Below are 25,191 nucleotides of genomic sequence, written 5' to 3' on the forward strand. Positions count from 1 at the left end.
GTGGGCACACCAAGGTAAAGATAAAGCAGGACAAAGCCTGTCCTCAGAGAGCTTGCAGTCTGTTGGGGGAGGGGATAGATGACATGGATATAGATGAGTATAGAACTGAGAGAATGAACACACATTTAGTTTATTTGGGGGGGATGACCATTAACAACACCCAGAAAGTTCTACTTCGAGTGGTGCCACCTGAGCTGTCAGAAAAGAAACCAAAGATTTCATGAGGCACAGGTAAGGAGGGGTGGGAGACAGCCCGTGCAAATTCAGGAAGGCTGGAGATGCAGGATGAGGCGGAGTAAGAGTTAGAAGCGGGTCACGTAACGCCAATGCCTTTGCCACTAAAATGCAGAAAGACAGGACTTGTGCAGCGATTCTCTTCCAAGCTGAGCAGATTTATTTCACTGGCTGCAATCCTGAGTCCAAGGTCGCCAAGTAGGTAGGATGGATTTCTTAGCTCACTTGTCTTTTCTTGAGTTTTTATAGCATGCTAAGCATATGACTAACACTTTGTTTGTGAAAGGAAACAGATAATGGCTTAGGGGAGTCAATATAAACATCCTGACTCATGACCCAGGTAAGGGATGTTGATCCAAAAGTAAGGGCCTTCAAATGGAAACCACTAACAGCCAGACACAGCCTGGAGCAAAAAAACAGATACGATTTTCCTGTAAAAAAGGAAAAATGCCAAAAATTGCTTATATAACTTTATGAATTATTTATTACTCATGGTTTAGAATTGCCCATAAATAATCCCAGAAACACAGCTGGTTCCCAGGTGGGGAGAGATGGCAGCAGCAGGGAGCTGTCCACAGCTGAAGCATTACCCAAAGATGGCACAGCGGGAGGAAAATGGGTACGTCTTGCATCAGGCCCATCCCAATTGGGTATCCAGATCCTTGAACTCTGGCCTTATCTCAAACCAATCCTGCCTGTTCTGAGCACTGGTTTCTAGTAGTAGTAGTAGTAGTAATAGTAACAATAACAACAACAACAGCATTTATATAGTGTTTTTATGTGCCAGGCCCTGTGCCAAATGCTTTACAAATATTAGCTCATTTGATTCTCACAACAACCCTGGGAGGTAAGTGTTGTTATTATCCTTATTTTACAGATGAGGAAACTGAGGAATATAGAAGTTAAATGACTTGCTCAGGGTCACACAGCTAGTAAGTGTCTGAGGCTAGATTTGAACTCAGGTATTCCTGACTCCCTAACTCCAGAATGCCCAGAATTCTGTGCACTATGACATCACCTAGGTGCAATGCTGACATCTGGATCCTGGCCAAGCTTCTGCCCCTGCCTTGGGGTAACTGGCCCTTTGGCTGCCAATAAGCAATGATTTTTTTCTGGCTTTTTACATAATCAACCAATCACCATACCTTTATTAAATGTTTACTGAGTTCCAGTCACTAAAGCACCTTCTCTCTAGTAGACTTTTCTCCTGTCCTCTTAGCCTATCCCATAGTGTGTGTGCGTGTGTGTGTGTGTGTGTGTGTGTGTGTGTGTGTGTACGCACACACATAGGGGTCTTGACTACAATCACTGCCATGAGTTACCTCCAGTGCCAGCCTTAGGTGGGGCTTGGGGAGCAATGCAATTATCATCCTTTTGGAAAGACTTCAATATTGCAAAGATCCAGGATTTTCTCAAGCTCTCCTTACCTTAGGAGATGGTCACTGTCAGGTGTGATCATTGAAAAATTAAACCATTTCCTAGTGGCCACTGTTCCAGTGAGGATCCTTTGCAAACAGCTCAGCTGGGCCCCAGATGGAGGCACACACTTTATCTCTTGTTCCCAATTCAAAGTCATCTGCTTGGGTAGGTTTGACCAGACTTGGTCCTCTGATGGCATCACCCTCGAGACAATGGTCACTACTGTATCTTTTCAGGATTTGTAAGAGGACTTTGCTGGCTGATCCTTTTGGAAGTTTGAAGAATTATACTTTAAATATCCAAACCCTAACCTTTTCTTTTGTGAGGCATAAGCCCAGTGGAGCGTTTGAGGACCTGGGGCCATTTAAAGATGCTTGAGATACAGCTGTAAGGTTTACCACACTACATCTTAAGGCCACTTTTCTGTGTTCCATAAGTATTTCTGGGATCCCATTAAGACTGACTCCCCCCACTCACACACTTGTCCAATTCTGCTTTGGCTACCTTGGGATTTCTGGGTCACCAGGATCATGAGAGCACAGACCTAGAGCTGGAAAGGATCTAAGAGGTGACTTCATCAAGTCCAACACCCCCATTTTACAGACCAGGAAAATGAAGACCAAAGAATGAATTTCCTTCAGTTACGTAGGGAATAAAGAGAAGAGCTGGAATTTGAATCCAGGTCCTCTTTCTACTACTCCCAGACACTGATATTTTCTTACCAACCCCATAGGAGACCTATGGGTGATCATGGGGAAAAAGCTGCAGTCTGCTTCATAGGTCACATAGGACACACCTTAGTGAGATCCCAGTGCCACTGCAATATTGAAGTGAGTTGATCTGGCATGCTCAAATACTGGTGTTGGCTTAGCTATTTCCCTACTCTCTGAGTGTTTGGGCTGTTACCCCTTTTCCCGCTATCACAAATGAGTACAGTTCACGTGTAATGTATTATTGTGCTGCAAAAAGAGGGCAGCTGCAAGAACTAAGTACCTTTGTGTGGAGAGTGAGTCCCTGGCAGCTCTAACACCCTGTAATACATTTACTCTGTGCTGGAATTTAGCTGAGGCACAAAGAAACCTGAATAAGGTCAAATGATTTTCACCTGGGGCCCTGGAGGAATAATATTTCGTTTGGGCAGATACATAGGATGAGCAGAAACTGATTATAAGTGGAAACTGTGAAAGACACAAGATTACAGCACACACACACACACACATACACACAGATGAATACATACACACATGCACATAGAAACATACAGACCTCTCAGAGGCAGGGTGCAAGGGGGAGGGGAGGCATAAATCAATAGTGAAAAAAAAAAACAAACCGAAAAACTCATAACCCTCAGAATTGGCTTAAGGCTGAGTCTGAATTATGGCCAGATTCTTTCCCAGCTGCTTCTCTGCTTATTTCTATTCTAGCTAAGGTGATAAGATGTAGAAGCAAAGTGGCATACTGAGTTTAAGTCCAGCCTTGGACACTTACTTGCTTTGTGACCAAGAGCAAGTCATTTAACCTCTCTGAACCTCAGTTTCCTCATCTGTAAAATAGGGCTGATAATATTAGCACCTACCTTCCAGGGTTGGCATAAATACCAAATGACATCATCATCATCATGATCATCATTGCTGACATTTCGATAGTGCTTACGGGGTGTCAGGTACTATGTTAAGTGTTTTAAGTGACATGGAAATAATGTAAGAAGTAATTAAGACAAAACTGAGTGAGAGGGGAGATGCCATGTGGACCAGTCCATGGGGAGGGATCCAAAACATTGCTCCTGGAGAGGAAGTAGTGCATGCAGGGATCTACAGAGCAAGGTCAGGATAATAGACTCTGTGTGTGTGTGTGTGTGTGTGTGTGTGTGTGTGTGTGTGTGTGTGTGTGTGAAGAGAGTCAGACAGAGAGAGAGACAAGAAGAGAGACAGAGAAAGAGACATAGAGAGACAAAGAGACAGAGACATAGAGACAGAGACAGAGAGACAAACAGAGAAAGAGAAAGCTCCAGAGAGAACCAGAGATAGAGAGATAGAGAGAGAGACACAAAGAGATAGACAGACAGAGAGACAGAGAGGAGAGACAGAGATGAGACAGAGAGACAGAAAGAGACAGAGACAGAGAGACAGAAAGAGATAAAGAAAAAGAGGGACAGAGACAGAGAGACAGAAATAGAGACAGAAAGACAGAGAGACAGAGACAGAGAGAGAAGGGGGAGAAGAGGAGAGGGGGAGGGGTGGGAAAGGAGAGGAGAGGAGAGGAGATGAGAGAAGAAAAGAAAGAGAAGAGAAGAGTCCAGCTTCTGCCATGTACCAGCTGGGTGGCTGTGGGCAAGTTACATAACTTCCTAATCTCTAAGCCTTCCAGTGCAGAATGTTTCTTGATCTGCATGGGCAGAGTAAGAAAAGATGGACCTTAGTGAAGGGGATTCTCTTCATCAGGCATTCCCTACAGTAGTGAAGACAAGTCCAGTCTGAACAAAACACAGTGGCTACTCTGTCACTAATGAACCACAAATTTTGAGGTTTGGGAAGATGTGGATTCAAATCTGTCTTCTGACTCTCACCAACTGTGTTTACCTTGTTGTTCCAGCACTCAGCTATGCCTAGTGAAGAGCAGACATTAATAAAAGCTTACAAATGGATGGACAGACAGACTATATGACCCTAGACAAATCACTTAACATCTCTGAACTTCAGGAAACACCAGAAATCATGTAAACTTAGTCAAAGATGGCCAAGAACAGCACTGATGGAGGCAGTGTCCACAGTGACAAAAATCCCAGGATGTTAGCATGGTCAGAAATCTCTGTGGCCACTTAGGTCCCCTTTCCCAAATCCAAAAGGAATCATTCATTATTACAGCTCCAGCAAGTGGGCATTTAGCCCCTGCCTAAAGGAAGGGGAGCCGCCCCATCTCTTAAGGCAGCCCAATCCACTTTCTGATGGCTCTAATTGTTAATTTTTTTCTTCATATCAAGCTGAGGCAGATTCTTGGCTGTTAATATTGATGTATAAAATTAATCAATCAATCAACTGGTCACAGAGATCTGGGTTCCAGTCCCCATTCTGCCACTAGCTTAGTGGACAACTTTGGGTAAGTTATTTTCACTACTGAGTCCTCAACTATTCTAATTGTATGTGAAATAACTGGACTAGATCATTGGATCATGAGTTGAAAGGGACGTTAGAGACCATGTAGTCCAAGATAAAGAAGAATCAGAACCAATTGAACTCAGTGACTTAGAGTTTGACAAACCTAAGGACATACATGATTTGGGGAAGTAATCTGACACAAACTGGTGAGACATCTGGAAAGCAGTTTGGCAGAAATTAGCCTTAGGCCAGTTCTTAATACCATATATCACAATAAACTCAAAATGGTTACTGACCTGAATATGACAGGTCATACCATAAAAATTTTAGAAGAAAATAAAATTGTGTACTTTTCATAGCAATGTTTAGCAGGAGAGTTCTTCTATGCCCAAAGAGCTATAAAACTGCATACCCTTTGATCCAGCAATACTACAACTAGGTCTATATCTTAAAGAGATCAAAGAAAAAGGAAAAGGACCCACATGTACAAAAATATTTATGGCAGCTTTTTTTGTGGTGGCAAAGAACTGGAAATCGAGGGGATGCTCATCAACTAGGGAATGGCTGTGCAAATTGTGGTATATTGTTGTGATTGGATAGTGTTATGGCATAAGAATGATGAGGGGGATGGTTTCAGAAAAACCTTGGAAGACCTATATGAATTGGTGCAAAGTGAAATAAACAGAACCAAGAGATCATTGTACATAGTAACAACAACATTATAATGATGATCATTTGTGAGAGACTTAGCTCCTCTGATCAAGACAATGATCCAAGATGATTCCAAAGGACTCATGATGAAAAATGTTATCCACCCCCAGAGAGAGAGAGAAAGAGAGAACTGATGAACTCTGAGTGAAAACTGAAGTATAAATGTTCACTTTCTCTATTTTTCTTTCTTTTTTTTGCAACATGATTAATATAGAGATATGTTTTATATGATTTCACATGTATAATTGATATATTGCTTATCTCCTCAATGGATGAGGGAGGGATTGGAAGGAGAGAGATAATTTGGAACTGAAAATATTTTTTAAATATTAAAAATAATGAATAATAATTTTTTTCAAAAAAATTAAATTTTTAAAAAGAGGATGGTTCTTAAGTAACCATGTGATAGGGGTGATGAGAAAAGACAGAATAGATAATTTTAAATACATAAAACTGAAAATCTCTTGCATGAATAAAATTAATGCAACTAGGATATGAAGTAAATTTATCATTTTAAATAATCCTCATATAAAACATATCTGAGAAGGATCTGATATTCAGGATCCAAAGGGAATTAACAAAAATATATAAACAAAGATCTATTTCCCAATGGATAAGTGCTCAAAATATGTGGACAAATAGTTCTCAAAGAATTGTAAATTACTAACAACCATGTGAAAGATTACTCCAAATCATTAATAATGAAAGAAATGCAAAACCAAATGGTTTCCACGCACGTCCAGCAAACTAGCCAAAATAACAAATTAATAAGCATTTGCTAAGTACCTATTATATGTCAAGCACTGTGCTAGGTATTGGGCGTATAAAGACCCAAGCAAAGCATACCCTCAAGTAGCTTACATTCTAGCATACAAAAATATGGGTATATACACAGCACAGCTGAAATTGTGTCTATACACAAGGTAACCTTGTGGGAAACACAAGAGGGCAATAGTCAATGATGGAGGGACTGTGAAAAGAGAGGTGCACTAATACCCTGATGGTGGAGCTGTAAATTAGTCCAGCCATTCTGGAAAACAGTTTGGAATTAAGCTTTAAGAAAAGTCACTTAAAGTTTCATACTCTAACCCAGTGATCCCATTGCTTCACACATGCCTCAAGAACATCGAAGATGGCAAGAAAGTTCTCATATTTACCTAAATGTTCGTAGCAGCATTTGGAGGCAGCAAAGAATTGTAACGAGAGCAGATGCCCATTGACTGAGGAATGGCTAGCCAAACTGTGGCACAGCAGTAGTGTATTATTGCATCCCAAGAAATGGTGACTAAAGAATGCAGAGAAGCTGAAGGAACTGATACAGTAGGAAGTCATCAGAAAGAAGAAAATGATAATCAGTAGATGGATCAATAAGCATTTCTTAAGTACCCACTGTATGCCAGGTAGTATGGTGGGCCCTGAGATGCAATGATAAAGAATGAAATGACAGATCCCTTCTTTAAGAAGCTAACACTGTTCCCACACAATGACCACAACAACATACATTGAACCCCTTCCCTCCAGAAAAAGAAAGGAAGGAAGGAAGAAAGAAAAGAAAAGAAAAAGAAAGAAAGAAAGAAAGAAAGAAAGAAAGAAAGAAGAAAGAAAGAAAGAAAGAAAGAAGGAAAGAAAGAAAGAAACTGAACTCTGTGCAAATAGAACGATGAAGCTTGGCCCCCAGAGAAAAGTTTGGAAAAGGCACCTCCTTCCCTTCTTGGCAGAAATGGGGGTCTAGGGGTGTGGGATATTGCATACACTTAAAATTTAACTAATGTGTTTGTTTTGTTTAACTGCATTCTTTTTCCTTTTTTATTCTATGTTACAAGGGATAGCTTGCTGGGGGTGGTGGGTGGGGATATATTTGGAAATGGGGATAAGGTAGAAATAATTTTTTTTTAATTATTAAAGAAAAGTCATCTCAACCAACTGCTTATGTTACAGCTGAAATTGAGACCTTCAGGGTGTGGTAGTCCACACCTGTGATCTCTTCTGCTGTGGCAGCCTGTGGCTGGTGGATTGCTGGAGTCGGAAAGGAGCAAAAAGGAGAGGAGAGAGGGCGAAAGGAGGAGAGGGGAAGCTGAGACCCAAAGGGAGGAACTGACTTGCTTAAGGTCCTGTTGGTAAGCAGGTGAGCTGCAGTTTGAACTCCTCCTGATGCCACAACCAGTGTCCTTCTGCTCTGGCACACTGGAGGTGGCTTTCAAAGGTCCTTGTCTCTTTCTCTAACACTCAATACCCCAAGATGACAATGAGTCTGTCCCAGGAATCTAGGACAGGATGAAGACTGTGCTGCAATCTAACGAAGGTAACTTCCAAACAAAAGAAGGTGGGATGGGGGAGCAGATGTTTAGGAATGTTTGGAATCAGGAAACAAAGATTTATACCTACTGTGCAGGGCAGGCGTGATGCAGGACCAATGGGTGATCGAGAACAGGGCAGAAAGGATCTACTCGGCTTCCACCATCTTGAGCAGGGTCTCCAAGCTGGAAAGGACAGAATAAAGAAGACAGTGAGGGGATTAAGGACTGTGGTGGTGGGGAGCAGTGACTGAGCATCCACCTGAGTTAAATGAACTGCCCCCACCCCTGGGCCCAGCAAAGTAACATCTCAGAAAACTAAAAACACTCCCAGATCTCAAAGTCACTGTGGGAAGTCTTTACAAATCAATAGAAAACGGGAGAGGAGTGAGCTATTGGAAGGGGGCCAATATGTCAATGATCCAAAAGGAGGAAGAAACGGTTGGATCTAGGACCTACAGCCTGGTAGAGATTGACATCAATTACTGGCAAACATTTGGGATTAGCCTGCCTTGGACCTAGGTTTCCTGATTCTCATCTCTGTGCGTTTTTGTATGTATGGTTACAATGGTGAAATGGGGGCCTAGAAGGCAGCACAGATGAATGGATTCACTGCTGGGTGAATGGCTGGGTCCACAGGGTGGGTATCCACAAATGGAGGAATGTCTCTGATGATTGTTTGGCTTGGTAATCAGTGATATAGAGGAAGACAAAGCCTACTCTTCAAATCTGCAGATGACACCAAGTTGGGGCACATAGCAGATATGAGAAGTAAAAACTCAGAAGGAAGCTTACCAAGCTGGAATTCTGGGCTAAAGCCAACAGATACAATTTTACCAGCACACAAATAAATTCCAATATTTAGATAGATTTTTAAAAACCGAGGTAGAAGATGGCACACCTTTGCTCCTTGCGGCCACATTGTGGAGTGGAGATGACTCCGAGTTCTGCAAAGCTGTACCAGGGAAAGTCAAGCTCTGGAAATTTCTACCAAGCAAGAACGGGCTCTAGTATTGGCTTGGCAATGGACTTAAGCTCACATCTGAGAACTAGCCAAGGTGAATGCAAAAATCCTCATTACAGAAGTATGACTACTTAGGGATGTTCTGTGTGTGTGTGTGTGGGGGGGGCCATGCATATGCACGTATGCACATGTCTGTAAGAGAAGGGAGAGTGTACTACAATTCGTGATAACTGCTACCACAGCATGGAGGGATGTGCCTACGTTAATGGAAGGCCAACCTATCCCAATGAAATCAGATGCTTTTGAATTATCGGAATAAGAAAGATGATACAGATCTAACAGAGGTGATTCATATGAAAAAGATCTGATGGTTTCAGTAGAACACAAGTTGAAAACAAGTGAATAAGATGATGTTCAAAAACCAAAATGAACAAAAACAAAAAAACCCAACATGGAGTCTTCGGCTACGTGAATCTAAAAGGGCCTGGTCCCAGGGAGCTCCAGTTTTGCTATAATCTGCATGAGCCAGGCCACTTCTGGACCACAGTGTGAACATTATAAGTCCAACATCAAGCCTATCCAGGGAAGGGAGCCCAGAATGGTGAGGAACTGAGAAATCACACCATACCGAAAACAATTTGAAAGAACAAAGAATCTGTAACCTAAGTAAAGAAGGCAGAGGGGATCTGTGAGAGCTGTCCTCACATGGGACCCTAACCCTAATTCTGACTGTCCTGTGGAAGAGGGAAAAGATCTCTCTGATGTTCATCCAGAGAACAGAATGAAGAGCCATGAGTAAAAACAACAGGGTAAAAAAACAGAGACTGAAATAAGGAAGATGGGATTTTGGTATTTTGAACTCTCTTTCATTGGTCCCAGGTTGGAAAAAGTGGCTAAAGACCTCATCACCACTGGCCAACTTATGAGTCACGAGCCTCTCTGTACATAGCTGGGCGTGGCCCCTGACAATGGACCCAGGCTGATCCTAGGGCTGTACTCACAGCTCCAATTTCAGGATACCTCTTCCTTTGCCCTCCCCCCCCCCCATTTTTCCACTCACTCAGACACCACCTTAGTTCAGTCCTTATCATCTTTCTCCTGGACTATGCCAACAATCCTTTCTGTGATCTCCTTCTCTCAAGAATGTCCCCACTCCAGCCCATCCTTCACAATGGGGTCCTACTCTACTCAATTCCAGGGGCTCCCTATTGCCTCTAGGATCAAATATAGATTCCTCTCTTTAGCTTTCAGAGCCCTCCCCAGTCCAGCCTAGATCCCTTCTTCTACCTTCACTAGATATTACTCTTTCCCACACTGCAATCCAAACAAAATGGCCTCCTTTCCAATCAATCAGCATTTACTAACACCTACAGTGTGCCAGGTACTGTGCTAAGCACTGGGGATACAGAAGGAGGCCAAAGGCAGTCCTTGCCCTCAAGGAGCTTACTATTTAATCCGGGTGAGGCAACATGCAAATATATACAAGCAAGCTATATACAGGATAAGTAGGAAATAATTAAAAGAGGGAAGACACTGGAATTAAGAGGGATTGGAAAGAATTCCTGTAGAAGGTGGGATTTTGGTTGGGACCAGAGAGGTCAGTAGTCAGAGAGGAGAAGGGAGAGCATTGCAGTCATGGGGACATGCCTCCTTTTTCTATGTCTTTGCATTGGCCATCCCCCATGTCTGGAATGCCCTCCCTCTTCACCTCTTCCTTATAGAGTCCCTCTCTTTATTTAAGGTACAGATCAGGTCCCTTTTGTTTAATAAAGCCCTTCTGGATGTCCCCACTGCCAGTGCCCTTTCTCCCAAACCCCCTATATAATGACCTATCCCTATTCTGTGCCTCTAATACCCTCAGCATCATCCCCTACTTTCTCCTTTTAAACTCTGGGTTCTGAGGAAGAAGTCAGACTTCTTCTCACCAAGGCTAACATGGATCCCTGGTCTCCTCCAGAAGACGGCTGTGGCTCTCATGTTCATTCTCTTTAGTCATCAGTCTTCACTTACTGAATGCTGCCCATGCATATGCCCTGGCCCACCCCTGACCCTGCCATCTCCTGAAGATTCCTAGATCATTCTTCATCTTTTCTCCCCTTCACATTCAAATGCTTGGCATTTAAAGCTCTCTACACTCTTTCTTCTTCTATTTCCTCTCTTCTCCTCAACATTCTGTAATCTGGCTTCCAACCTTGTCATCCAACTGTAATTGTTCTCCCGAAGTTTGCCAAGGATCTCTTAGCAGTCTGGTCTAATGGCTTTGTCTCAATCCTCTTCCTTGTCCTCCCTGTAGTAGGTGATAGCCTTGACCACTCTTTCCCTTATAGTTTTGCTCTTCTTTGGACATCTGTGATGTGACCCTCTCCTGGTTCTTCTCCCTGTGTGATGACTCTGCCTCTGTCTCTTCTGCTTGTTCTGCCTTCTTACCAGGGGCATTGTTCAAGGTCCTGTCCTGGGCTCTACTTTTCTATTTCTATGCTCTATTTCTGATCTCATCAGTTCCTGTGGGGTCAATTATAATCTCTAACCCATTTGGAGCTAGCAAATTCATTGATTCCTTTGTCCTTGTGCAAATTCTGCAGGCTATGCCCCAGGATGCATTAAGAGACAGAAGGAGCCAAAGAAAAAAATGAAGCTTGCTTTTTTCAGCCTGCAGCAATCTGGGGCAGCTGAATTTCAGGAGTAATTACTTTGGAAAGGAACTACAGGGGGTATCCCCTAAAATAGGATACCCAGCCCTCTGTGACTGGGCACAGTGGTGAAGCAAGGAGCTCTAGCTCACCAAAGAGGTCAAGACTAGATGACCTCTGAGGTCACTTCTGTGTAGGTGCCTTCTAAATGTGGAGCACCTGGGGACAACCCTGAACCTGAAGCTTGGACCCTAGACAAGGCTAATTCAGGTTCGAGGTAACTGGAGGATCCCCACCTGCTCAGAACTATAGCTGATGAGCCCCCCACCGATGCGTTTACCTTTACTAGTCAGCCAAAGTCACTGGTTCAAAATAAAAGCATTTAATGAAATAGCACAGTAAGAAAAGCAGCAACGAAAGATTTCCTCCATAAATCTGGAGCACACTGTCCCATAATATATACAACATCAGGGGAAAGAGGAGGCAGGGGACACATGTGACGGGGCCATGCATTTGTAGAAAAGCAAAGCCTCTCAAGCCCAAGGCCACTGTGGCCCAGGAGCCATGGCACCTCATCTCGGCCATCAAAATCAGATCAACCTAATTGTGCTTATGCAAAGGACAGAACAATCTCATGCTCTCCTGTCCCACTCCCCAGCCCTGCGACTTCCCAGCCCCAACTCCCCTCTCTGGGTACTCTGACCCTATAAGTGTTATCTCCTGCTCTTAGAACCCTCATCCACACTTCTGTATTTGTCCCAGCAGCACTTAGAACAGATCCTGTAAGCATTTAAGGACCCTCCTCTGCCTCCTTCCTTCCTTCTATCCTTCTTTCCTTTCTTCTGAAAGGCCTTGAATTCATGCTTGTGAAGATATTGGCTGAAGGAATCAAGGACATTTTGTTTGGAGAAGAGAAGATTCAGGAGGGACATGCTAGTTTTCTTCAGGCATATGAAAGAATATTACTGTCACCTGGAAGAGGTGACATGCTCATATTCTCATCTCATCCTTGTCTCACAAATTTTCTCCAACCCTTTTTGTTTATTAAAAAAAAAAGGAAAAAAAAGAAAAACTCTATATTGATCTGATAAAGTGCAGAGAATGATTACCTCCCACTGGAGGGCTGTTGTGACTGTCTGAAAGAGAAGAAGAAGAGTCCTGGGCCATACTTAATCAACTAATTAGGGCTTCCAAGGGGAATGGTGATGGTGGGTATCCTAGTCTCAAGCTCAAGACTCAGGCAGTGGGACTAGTCACTAACACACTTTAGAACTCCCTCGTCCTACTGCAAGGATCCCCTGTGCAACTTCTTCTGGGCCACCACTCTCCTAAACATGCCATCTTCCTCTGTTGGGATGTAATCTTCTCAAGGGCAGGGACAGTCTCAATTTTGTGTTTGTCTCTTCAGTGCTTAGCCTGGTACATGGTAGGTATTTAAGAATTCCTTTTCATTCATTCATTCAGTATGGACTAGCAGATATTCTTCCTGGTCTCAGTCAGCAAGACCTGGGCGAGACCCTGGATAAGTCACTCAGTGCCTTCAGGCAATTTTCTAAGATAACAAAAAATGTTTTCAAATATATTCATAACTGTATTTAAATGCACTTGATTTCTTTTGTAATTCTATATATTTAAAAACCTTCTGGTGAGAAGGGGTTCATAGGCTTCACCAGACAACCCACTAAGGGGTCCATGACACAAAAAGGTTCAGGACCTCTGTTCTGAGGCCTTCAATAGTGGAGGAATCACCTCAGTCTTGGCAGTGGCAGCACATGACTGTACTGTCAGGTAGTCCCACCCCCCCTTCACCTGATTCCCCTGGATTCTGAACCAGCCCTGGGGCATTAGCGATGACTTAAAGGCTCATTGCCTCTTAACAAAAAGCCTTTGGACGCTACTGAGGAAGGAGGGCGGGTCCTTGAGGTGCCCGTGTGGCCATGCCCAGAGCAGAAGCTATGCATCTCCATACTGCCCTACTGTGCCATCCACCTGGGCATCCCCTCTGGACCCAAACTCAATCAGAGTTCTAAAGGCCGTGTGATATTGACTTGTTGAGTTTAAAAAACAGTCTGGCTGATCAATTTTCACCTGTGAAATTCTGGTTTTTACAAGACTCCAAACCTATGGAAACCACACTTCTTTCCAAGCAGAATATGGGAGTGCTCCTGAGGGAGAGAATCTGGGGATGGGGAGCCCAGAGAAGAGAGGAGAGGAAGCCCCTTGGAGTAGAAGAACCCTGTGGAGCTGGAGTGGGGACCAGGAGGAGAGAGGTGGGAGGTCAAGGCTGGCAGAACAAAGGGCCTCCATCCCAGGAGGGACTCTCAGCCAGAAGAAGCCCATTAGGCTCACTTAATCATTCCTTCAATTCAATTCAACTTAATAAACATTTATTAAGTGACCTGCACTGTGTTCTACCCAGTAACTAAAATGAAATAGTCCCTAGTTTCAAGGAGTTTATGTGGGGATGAGGTGGAGGGAGTTACAACATATAATCAATTAACAAGCATTTATTTATCACCTACTTTGTACCAGGTATTCTTGTAGGTGCTGGGAATTCAAAGACAAAAAATGTCCTGTCCCCAGGCAGCTTCTAGTCTACTCATGGTTACGGAGCAGCAGAATGTCAGAAGGAAGCCAGGAGACAGCTTTTCAGAGGAGACTCGGTCAGGTGGGGTTGGACAGGAGCCCAGTTAGCGAGCATTTATTAGGCACTTCCTGCATGTCAGGAACCATAGCCATCACTCAGGAAACAAAGAAATGTGGTGCCTGTCTGCAAGGAGCCACTGTGATTCCACACAAGGCAAATGAGTGGAAATAGTTCAGAGAAACCCCCTCAGTTTGGTTCAACAAGTGCACGCACCCCTTCTCCAGTCTATACCTACTGTTGGCCAACTTTGACTTGTCCTAACTTTGATCTTATATAAGGATTATCCTAGTTGTACAATGTGTGGGGATGCTAAGGAGAGGTCCAAAAAGCAAGCTGCTCATTCACAGGCACTGGAGATAGTGAACAAGCCTGAAGTCACTGGTCTGTGCCCCTTGTGGACCATTTTGGCGGTGCTCACCGGTGGTGGTCTCAAGCTGGAAGGAATCTCAGAGACCATTTAGTTCAACCCCCCCCCCATTTTATGGACAAGGAAACTGGGGCTCTGTGAGGGAAAGGGCTTTGCCTGACATAGGTGAGGCATTACATGGCAGAGCTGGGCTTCACATTCAGGTCTTCTGACTCCCACCCAAGCACCCTTTCTACTGTGCCTGCCCTGCTGCTTCCTAGGGAGGATTCCACCATCTGGATTTCCATTCTAAGAACATTCCATTTGCAACAGAAAGTCAATGCATATTGAAATGAACAGCTAAAGGAGCCATCAGCCCAATAGCTTGGGAACCTCCCTCCCCACCCCCTTTCCACTTCCCAGTAGGGAACTCAGTAACAGGCATTCAACTGCATTCGGGCAACCCATCTAACAGAATTCTTGAATTTTAAGCAAGCAGAAATGTTTTTTTCTTTCTCTTTGGCAGTCATCTGGGGATCTTACATTTAGCTAGAGATTGTGGGGGTGTTTTGCATATTTGACTAGGGCAGACTAAATTATGTTACAATTCTTTGAAATTAAAAAAAAAGTTAGAGGGAAACCAGTGGGTATACAGTGCAAGGAGTGAAGGGGAAACGTGGCAGACTGCTAGAATTTGCTGATGACCTAAGGGATGGCCAACATGAGAGGATCTCAAAGGACATTGACAAACATAATGAGATGAAATCATAGCATAGAGAATCGAGACCTGGAAAGAAGCCCCTGAAGCCATCTCATCCAACCCCCTCACTTTACAGATGAGGCAACTGAGGCCAGAGAGGTTGAGTGGCTTACCCAAAATCACACAGATTAGTGTCAGCGTTGGGATTTTAACCTAGGTTTTCTGTCTCCAGAAATAGCCTATGTCAACTATACTACTCTGTCTCCCCATGTAAAGTCCCACATCTGATTTTTTAAAAAACTGTATAAGAACAGGAAAGGTGAAAGCTGACTTAACAACGTTTACTATGAAAAAGGAGGTTTTAGTGGACTCCAAGCTCAATAGAAGACATCAATGTCATATGGCAGTTGAAATAGCTAAGTGATCTTAGCCTGCAATAAGAGAAGCATAATGTTCAAAATAGAGATTTGTCCCACTTTTCTCTGCCCTGGTCAGACTGCGTCTGGAAGCAACATTATAGTTAGTTCTGGTCACAATACTTAAGGAAGGACATTGAGAAGCTGGACCTATGGGTGAGTTACCAAGAGGGCAGGAAGACTTGAGCCCAAGTCTTATGAGGGTGGCTAAAAGGCTAGGGGATGCTTGCTGTACAGGAAACACAGGGGCACGTGGGAGATTCCACTACTGTGTAAAAGGTTCGAATGTGGACAATGGATAAGACTTGTTCTGTTTGGTCCTTGAGGGCAGAACTAGAGCCTGTGTAGAGAAGTGGATGGGCAAGTTTCAGCTCCATTCAAGGAAAGGCTTCATAACATATAGAATTGTCCCAGAGAGAATCAGCTTCCTTGGAAGGAAGGAATTCAGAATCATTGTAGGTATTCAGATAGAAACAAAAAGACAGGTCAGGAAGGGGTCTTGTAGTGAGTGTTTTTACTCTTCATGTGCCTGGACAGTTGTAATGGCTCCTAATTCATCTCCCTACCTTGTTTCTCTCATCCAATCCATCTGCCAAAGTGATTTTCCTAAAACACAGGACAGAGCACATCACTCCTCTATTTCATAACTAAACTCCAGTGGCTCCCTGTGTCTTTAAGGTCAAATAGAAATTGCTCTGTGTGGTTTTTAAAGCCCTCTACAACCTTGCCTGAGCCTACATTTCCAACTTCATTATATATTAGACCCTTTCCACGTGCTACACTTCCCCCATACTGTCCTTCTTACTGTTCCCCAGACATGACACTGTCACCCACTTTTGTGACTTCATTCTGTTTTTTCTCCTATGTCTTGAATGATTTCCCTCCTCACTTGTACCTGTTTAAAATTCCTTGTGTCCTTCCAGACTCAGCTCAAAGATGACCTTGGACATGGGACATGATCCCCTCAATTTCTAGTGCTCCCCAATTATCTTGTATTCCTTCATTCTCTATATAAAGGTGGGAGGTCAACCTAGGCAATTATCCTACCTTACTCAAAGTAAGTGACAAGATGTTATAACCCAATATCTAGACCAGGGAAGAACACATCCCAAGGCCTGGACCTCTATTCAATCAATCAATTATTTCAAGGCTTTAGACTACTTAATTTAGATGTTATTGAAAGCCATTGGATGAACTAAAGTTATGCTGTTCAGGATGTCTGCTCAGACTGGTTGAGGGACTTGTATAGACCCAAGAATCTAGGTTGGAACCCAAGATTTGAATTTCTAATGGCTTAGTGGTAATACAAGCCAAGCTCCTGAGAAGGAACCACTTGGGGGTGGAGGGTACAGTGCTGAGAATGAGGCTCTTCCTGAGTCCTCTTCCTACTTAACTAGAAGAATACTTTATGAGCTTCAGAGTATCTGAAGATAGGGACTTTTCATTGGAAGCTCAGTCACATGCAAAGTCTAGAGTGGGAGCCAAGGCTAGACTGGACACGATGAAGAAAGTCAGGTCCAAAGGAAGCTCTACAAGGAGACTGGAGAAAAGCGATGTTGAACCTAGGGGAACATCTCAGGGGCTATGAACCAAAGGATTTCCAGAAGCTGAGTTGCTCTTCTGCCAAATGTGCTCTCTCTGACTGGACCCACTTTACCCTAGACTCAGGATGTCCTTGTGGGGGTTGTTTTATATCAGTTTGCCCCCTTATTGAATATTTCTTCTAAAATCTGATTAAGTCCTACTGATTAGTTGATATGAACCCATAATCATGGGGGAAGTCTAATGATGGGGGGCATGAGTGGTAATACTGGCTGGAGGAGTCTTAGAGGCCAATGGGTAAGGAAGCTGGGAGGAGTCATGTCTGCTTCATAGGGATTCTGTTAAGGGGAATCCTATTCAGCTAGGGGGTGGAATAAATGGGGTTTCTTCCAACTCTGCTCCCAACTCCTGGGATTTTCATTGGTCATTTAAATTATAATCAAGGAAAAAATGTTTTGTTTTGCTTTTTTTTAAAAAAAATGTGTAGTGACTGAAATATTAAAAGTTATGTGTAAGGATGGGATAAAAACCACTCTGTTTTAGCTCTGCTCCCTTCTCTAGATAAGTACACTTTTTACTGAATCTAAAAATCATAACTGAGTGTGAATAGGACCTATACAGTGATTTGAATCGATGAAAACCATTGGGTGAGAGACTGAAGCATGCCCTAAGCACTTTGTACAAAAGGAAGAAGCTGTGTCAGAAGCACAGGGAGAGATGCTGGTGGTCTGCATTTAAGAAAGCTGGAACAAGGATTGCTTTCCCAGCGCACCTTTGAAGAGTGAATAGAGGACTGAACTGGGGCAAAAAAAGAGATATTAATGAGCCTTTGGCTCTCCAGGCATCCCGGGAAGTCCCAAGGAAAGATTAGCTTTCCCCCCAACTTCCCCTCATGATGCCTATCTGCCTTATAATATCATTTGCTATTTCATTACTTAAATTTTTCCAAACGTTTCTCCTTCATTAAACTGGAAGCCCCTCAAGGGCAGGGCCTGTCTTTTCCCCTTCTTTGTATATTCAATGCTTACAACAGATGCTTAATAGATTCTTATTAACTGATTGGCTAAATTAATCTTTGCCTCACCCCAAAGAGACCAGGAGTTAGGGAGAGACAGATGGAAATGTAAGGTTACATGGAGATCTGGGTGTTCAGGAATTTCCTAAATGTGGGCTCAGATTAAATTCTGATTAAATTCAGGACTCTTCATCTAAAATAAATTCCCCAAAATTGAAGAACAAGGAAGTAGTCCTAAGGGCTTTTATATTTTCCCATAGGATTAAAATGAGCTATTTTAATAATGCATCACACCATTAAAAAATTAGAAGAAGAGAAGATCAGGTAACTTTCTCCATGATGGCTCAGGGGAGAGGATTCTTAACCAAAGAAGGGACATAGGAAATGACAAAAGAGAAAACTAATAATTTCCATGACATGAGATTGAAAAGCTTTTGCATTAACAAAATCAATGGGATTACTGTAAGGGGAGATTCTCTTGACCAGGGGAAAAACTCTTTGCACTAAATATTCCTGGGTGATGTAGAGGATAGAGCACTGGGTCTGGAGACAGGACGGCCTGAGTCCAAATCCAGCCTTGAGTGTTTACTAGCTATATGAACCTGGGCAAGTCATTTAATCTCTTTCTACCTCTGTTTCCTTTTCTGTAAAATGGGTAAAATAATAGCACCTCCCTCCAGAGTTGTTGCGAGAATCAATGAGACAGTAATTGTAAAACACTTCATACATCACCTACACATAGTAGGTGCTAACTATATAAACGCTAGCTATTATTGTTATCATTATATTCCTAATAACTGTCTGATATCCAAGTTATATAGTGAACTAATATAAAGATATAAGACCAAACCCCATTCTCCACTGGATAGGTCATCAAAGGACATGAACAAATCATTCTCAAATGAATTGGAAACTATTAGCATCATCCAAGATTGCTCCACATCACTAATAGCAAGAGAAATGCAAATCAGAACAGTTCTGAGATTTTACCTCATATCTAACAAATTGACAAAGATTGGTAAGAGTTACTCTTGGTGAGACTGTAGAAAGATGAGCACACTAATACATTGTTGGTGGAGTTGTGAATTGGTCCAACCATTCTGGAAACCAATTTGGAACTAAGAAAGTCACTAAACCATTGCTACCTTTTAACCTAGGGATCCCTTCTGCTAAGTCTATATGCCAAGGAAGTCAATGATAAAAACAAAGTCCTTTATACAGTAAAATATTTATTGGAGCACTTATCATAATAGTAAAGAATTAGAAACAAAGTAGATGTCTATAAAAATGAATGACTAAAGAAATTGAGTAGATGAATGTAATAGAATATTACATCATTACAGCAGCTCAATAGTGCAGTAGATAGAGCACAGGATCTGGAGTCAGGAAGACCTGAGTTCAAATCCAGCCTCAGACACTTGCTAGCAGTATGACCTAAGCAAGTCACTAGCCTTTGTTTGCCTCAGTTTCCTCATCTGTAAAATGGGGATACTAAAGCAATGACCTCCCAGCAGTATTGTGAGGATAAATTGAATGAAGTAAGTAAAACCAGAAGAAGAAGCTCCACAATGTCTAAAAGAATATAAATGGGAACAACAGTAATTTTACAAAATTGCTTCTGAAGGCTGTGAAGTTCCAAGGGCTGAGCTTGGCCCCAAAGAAGGGATGCGAGAATGCAGCTCTCCTGCCTCTTTGCAGAGGGTGAGACTCTGGGTCAAATCCATAATGTCAGATTTTGTTGATGTTTGGTTTTGCAGAATTGCTTTCCCCCCCCCCCCCCTTTCTTATTTATTCTTTGTTATAAGGGATTTTTTGGGGGGGAGGGGAAGGGAATATATTTGTAAATTTAAGTGATGTAAAAAAATAACAAAATATTTTTAAAAAGATGCTTAGAAGATATGGCTGGCCTTTGAGAAAGAGACAGAGGTTTTAATTACAGCAAGGACCATAAGGTATGAATGGGTGGAAGATGGCTGGTTCTTGGAACACTGAAATCATGTGAGCAGTCCCCATAGTTTCAGTGTGTTAATGTATACTGTTCTTCAGTTGTTTCAGTCACTTCTGGCTCTTTGTGACCCCATTTAAGGTTTTCTTGGCAAAGATACTGGAGTGGTTTGCCATGTCCTTCTCCGGTTCATTTTATAGATGAGGACACTGAGGCAGACAGGGTGAAGTGACTTGCCCAAGGTCACACAACTAGTAAGTGCCTAAGGCTGTTCTTCCTGACTCCAGGTCCAGAGGTCTATCCATTGTTCCACCTAGCTGCCCATGTCCTAGGCTGGCATCAATTTTTTGAGTCTTTTTTCTATACTGGTGGGCTCTCTCACTAAAACTCCTAGCACTTTTTCATTAAGTATGATGTCATGCCAAGGCCATGTCTTCCCAGTTCTGTCCATTTGGTTTTCCATCTCTCTCTGTTAATTCCCATCTGGGTTTTGGGCCTTTCCTGCTGGCTTGCAGAGTCACTCTAGACCTTGACTCTGGAGTCCATCACAGTAATTGTCTACCAGCTTTGTGTCAGCCCCAAACTTGATTAGCATCCTTCTACCTCAGAACCCATGTTGTTGGTAAAACTGGAACATGACAGGTCCAAGATCAAAGTCCAGGGTGTGGTTACCAGGATCCATTCAATCCACATGGATTAGTTATTCAGCCAGAGATGACTCCCCTTGGTCATCTGATCAATGAGTCCCCATTTCTCCAGCTCCCCCCAGGATAACATGAGAAAACCTGGAATGTGGCTGGGATAAAGGCTTCCTTATTGCCAAGGCTCAGTGAATTCTAGTCAGTGTCCATTAAATATTTGCGGATGATATAGGAGGAAGAGTAGCAAAAAAAGCTGAACTCAGTGGCACATCATCAATACAGATCTAAGAGGATATTCTAGGTCATCTAGCTCAACCCCCGTCATATTACAGATCAGACACTGGGGCCAGAGAGGGATTTATCTGAGATTTGGACCCAGTTCTCTGATTCTAAATCCAGAGCTTCTCCCAGAGAGGATAGAGAGGGGACAGAGAGATGGGCCTGGAATCAAGATGACCTAAATTCAAATCCACTTAATAGCTGTATGACCCTGGGTAAGTCACTTCATTTCTGTCTGCCTCCATTTGCTCAACTATAAAATGGGGATAATAATAATACCTAACCACCATCGTTGTGAGCCTCAAATGCAATATTTGTCAAAAGTGCTTAGCACAGTGCCTGGTACATAGTAGGCGCCATGTACATGCTTTTTTCCTTTCTTTACCTTTCCCTCCCCCCTTCGTTTTTCCTACTGCTCAGGGCCCATTGGTGAAGAGCATAACAGAGCTTGGGACACCCAACAGGCCCTGAAAGCCCCTTCTAGGGGAGAATAGAAGAGAAATCTAAAATGGATTTAAATATGTATGGGGGAAAGTAAGTACATCCCCTTGGCCAGTAAGTGAATATCTGTGGACAAGGTGAAATCATCAGTAAAGATGTCCGGCCATCAAAGTGTTTGGATTCTCCATGAAAGACACTGGGGAGCCCTTGAAGCCACTTGATCAGAGGAGTGATAGTTAGACATATTTTAGGAAGACCAATTTGGCAGTTGCAGGCAGAATGATTTTGATAGGCAGTCAATAAGCACTTATTAAGCATCTACTGTATACCAAGTACAAGGTTAAGCACTGAAGACACAAAGAAAGGCAAAAGACAGTCCCTGCCCTCAAGGAGCTTGGAATCTAATGGAGGAGACAACAAGCAGATGACCACATATAAACAAGCTATAGACTGGCTGAATTGGAGGCAAACAATAAGGGAAAGGAGGCAGGGAGTCCAAACAGGAGTCTATTGATTTGGTAAATGATTATTATGTGCCAGACATTGTGCTAAGCACTGGGGCTACACAGAAAAAGCAAAATCATTGCCAGCGCAGGCCAGAGGTGATGAAAGGCTGAATGAGAACAATGGTGACGTGAGTAGAGGGAGAAGAGAAGGAGAAGAAAGGCCGTGTGGCACACTAGGAAGACCCACGTTGGAATCCCATACTTAATATACACTCCCTGTGTGGCCCTGGGCAAGTCCCTTCTCCTCTCTGGTCCTCAGCTTCCTTATCTGCAAAATGGGGGATTGATCGCCATGATTTCTAAGGTCTCTTTCATTCTAAATTCATGCTCCTATGAGGACTTGGCACCTAACTCATTATGGTGGAGGGGATGGAGGGAGTGAAGAATCAAACAGACGTCTGAGCCTGTGAGCCTGGGAACCTGGAAAGATATTGTGCCTTTGACAGAAATAAGGACATCTGGAAGAAAAGAGGGTTAAGGTTAGGTCCCCCCCTTTAGGGGCAAAGAGAAAGAATTCAGTTTTAGACGTGATGAGTTTGAGATGCCTTGTTATCGGCTGCCTTTCTTTATATCTCTAGGGCTTACCACAGTGCTTGGAACACAGTAGGTGCTTAATTGATGCTTGCTGTCTGAGGGATTTCTTCATTATAAAAGGAGAGGATTAGACTGGTACACTGCTAAAATCTCTTCTAGTTCAAAATCTCTGATTTTTCACAGCCAAATGGTCAATTGGAGAGCCAACTTTCATCTCCTCTTCACCACGTTCTAAATAACCGACAGTTCTGACTGCCCCCTCATCACTGGCCCTTTACTGTAAGGGAAAGAGGAAGCTCACATTGGAATGAGAGAAACCATCGTTTCCATATTTATAAAGAACATGTAGGAAGAAATGGCTTCTCAGAGGAGGCGGCTGGAACCCATCCTCTCCAAGATGGCTCTGGATTTCACTGTCTATGGTTCTGGGCCTTCTATGAGGTCCATCTTTGTTAGTAAAAGATAGATAGGAGAGGAAAGCCAAAATAAATAACACAGTGAACTTAATCACTATTTTAAATGCATACAAGGAATGTTATGGAGTTTTAAACAGTATCATGGCATTTAAATCTCTTTATATTTGTGATCAAATCACAGAGCTCTGGAGATACTACTTGCCATGATGGTTTGAAAAATCAAGTTCATCTGGGGAGACTGATGGAAATTAATACTTCTAATTAACCCCAGAAATGGAAAAAGTGTTCCATCAGCATTTCCTTTTTGTTCTGGCCTGGCAATACTAACAAGGCAATTCAACATAAGCTTGCTGGCAGACGGAAAAGCAATATTCGAACATAATTAGATTCATAGATTGACCACTTAGAGCCCTGGAATCTTCTTTCTTTATTGTTATGGTATCAGCATTTATTAGTAGCTATTAGTTTATTAGTATTATATATTAGTTATGGTAGCATTGCTTATTGTTCTGGTTTCTCACACTGACTTCCAGGCCCTAACTTCATCTTAAGAGTTAGTTTGGAACAAAAGAGTCAGGCCATAAGGTTATAAATCCAAAAGTCCAAGTTTCTCTCCAAATCTCACAAGGCTAAGAAATGAAGCCCTGATTTTCTCCATGTCTGATGGGAGATTGTCAAAACTCAAGACAGGAACCAATGTCCACAGTGGCCATGGCCATTTGAGATCAGAGACCTTGGGATGAGTAGATCCCTACTCAGCTTCTACAGTCATCGGGTTCCACAGTGCTCTGAGCACCCCTTTCTGACATGGGCAATAATGTTCAACCAGCATCTTTTTCTCCTAGAAATCCATTCATTCTTGCATTCACTCAATATATATTTATTGAATGTCTATAAGTAGAAGGGATTTTAAAAGCCCACCTGCTTTTTGCTGCTGAATGTGCTGGAACTGGGTAAATTTTTGATTCCTTGTCTTCTTTGATGCCCAGGGCATCACTTCTGTATGAGGCTCCCCAATTGCTGCTGTTTCCCCTGCCAAATTACCTTCTCTTTGTTGGGGACAGGAGATACAGGCCAGAATAGTAGATAGAGAGCAGAGCCATGAAAACCTGGGTTCAAATCCTGATTTTGACACTCACTAGCTGTGTGATCCTTAGCAAATCTGAGCAGCTTCTCAGGACTCTAGGCACTTTAAGATTTGTAATCTCTAATATTATAATCTATAAGATTTATAATCTCTAAGGTAATAAATTGTAAAGAAGTGCTCACATGCATTGGGAAAAGGAGTTTTTCCCTGGTAGTTCCGCATTCCAGCAAATCACAGGTTCCATCCCTATCCTTCATTGTGTTTCTATTTGTATCTGTTAAGGAAGGTTTGTATTGTTCGTTCACCTTGAGGTTAGGGCCTGTTTCATGTTGCACAGTCTGGCGTATAGTAGGTGCTTAATAAATACCAAGTGATTGATTGGTGAGATCTCACCATGAGTTCCTCTCTTCAGACGGTCCTGGGAAGGGAATCAAAAATGTTTCCTTAATTGAGAGAGGGGCCCCCAGTACTGAGGGTAATCTTTTCTTATTTGCTCAATGACCAAAGTACCTTCCACTAAAGTCTTCCATGACCTCACAAGCCTGGAGCTTTGGCGGTCCTAACAAGCTGGAAAGGCTTTGAATAGGGCTCCACGATGGTCTGTAGGTCTACTTTTCAAGGACTGGCCAGTCCTAGTTCTGAGAGATGGATCAACAAAGAGGAGATGAATTCCTAGGAGAGTGAATTCCTTTCATCTGCAACAGCTCATGAAGATTAAAGCCCAGGAAGCCTGGGTGGGGCCAAACCATGAATCTTTGAAGGAGAAAGCACTCCTCTCTTGTGGCTGTTGAGAGATGAAATGACTGAGGAGACAAAGACTTGAACTTCCAAACATATTGATTTATTAAGCAAGGCATGCTAATTGCATAACAAATTGGGGCCAGGTCCCCTCAGCTTAAGGCCAAACCTTGAATAGAGGGGGAAAAAGATTTTTTTATGTATTAAAAACAATCAAATAAGATGAATTAATTAAAAGAAAACAATTAACTGGGATACAAAATTAGGTAATCTAATCTCTAATTGGAGGCAAGAATAGGGACTTTCCAAATTGGGAGAGGGAGAGTGAACTGGGACAACTTCCTGAAATCAGAAAGAGAAGCATCCCCCTCCTACTCTCCCCAAGTCTCTGTATTCAATCAAAAGAACATGGAAACAATAACTTATTGATCAGCATAGAGCCAATTTTCAGATAAGACATATAGGTTGCTTGCCCTGAATAACTTTGAGAAAACCATTTGTATCAATCTTCAGATCTGACCAGGTTTCTGGTCAGTATAACCCATGTCACCAGTTAAGGGTCTCAAAGCAGCAGGTAGAGGTGGTCCAGCT

General features: G+C 42.7%; 1 protein-coding gene across 2 annotated transcripts in view; it reads right to left on the reverse strand.

Moving 5' to 3' along the window:
- Positions 1-25,191, reverse strand: part of HECW1 (HECT, C2 and WW domain containing E3 ubiquitin protein ligase 1) — a 317,358-nt gene that overhangs the window by 225,679 nt on the left and 66,488 nt on the right. Inside the window, exon 2 of one of the 2 annotated variants that reach the window (XM_078152039.1) lies at positions 7,845-7,939. The gene's annotated coding sequence lies outside the window, so the exon portion shown is untranslated. Of the gene's footprint in view, positions 1-7,840; positions 7,940-25,191 lie in introns of those variants that run through there. The other variant, XM_020964420.2, reaches the window with a different exon arrangement.

This window comes from Phascolarctos cinereus, unplaced genomic scaffold (genome assembly GCF_003287225.1).
Source record: "Phascolarctos cinereus isolate Bilbo 61053 unplaced genomic scaffold, phaCin_HiC Scaffold_4;HRSCAF=312, whole genome shotgun sequence".
Taxonomy (NCBI): domain Eukaryota; kingdom Metazoa; phylum Chordata; class Mammalia; order Diprotodontia; family Phascolarctidae; genus Phascolarctos; species Phascolarctos cinereus.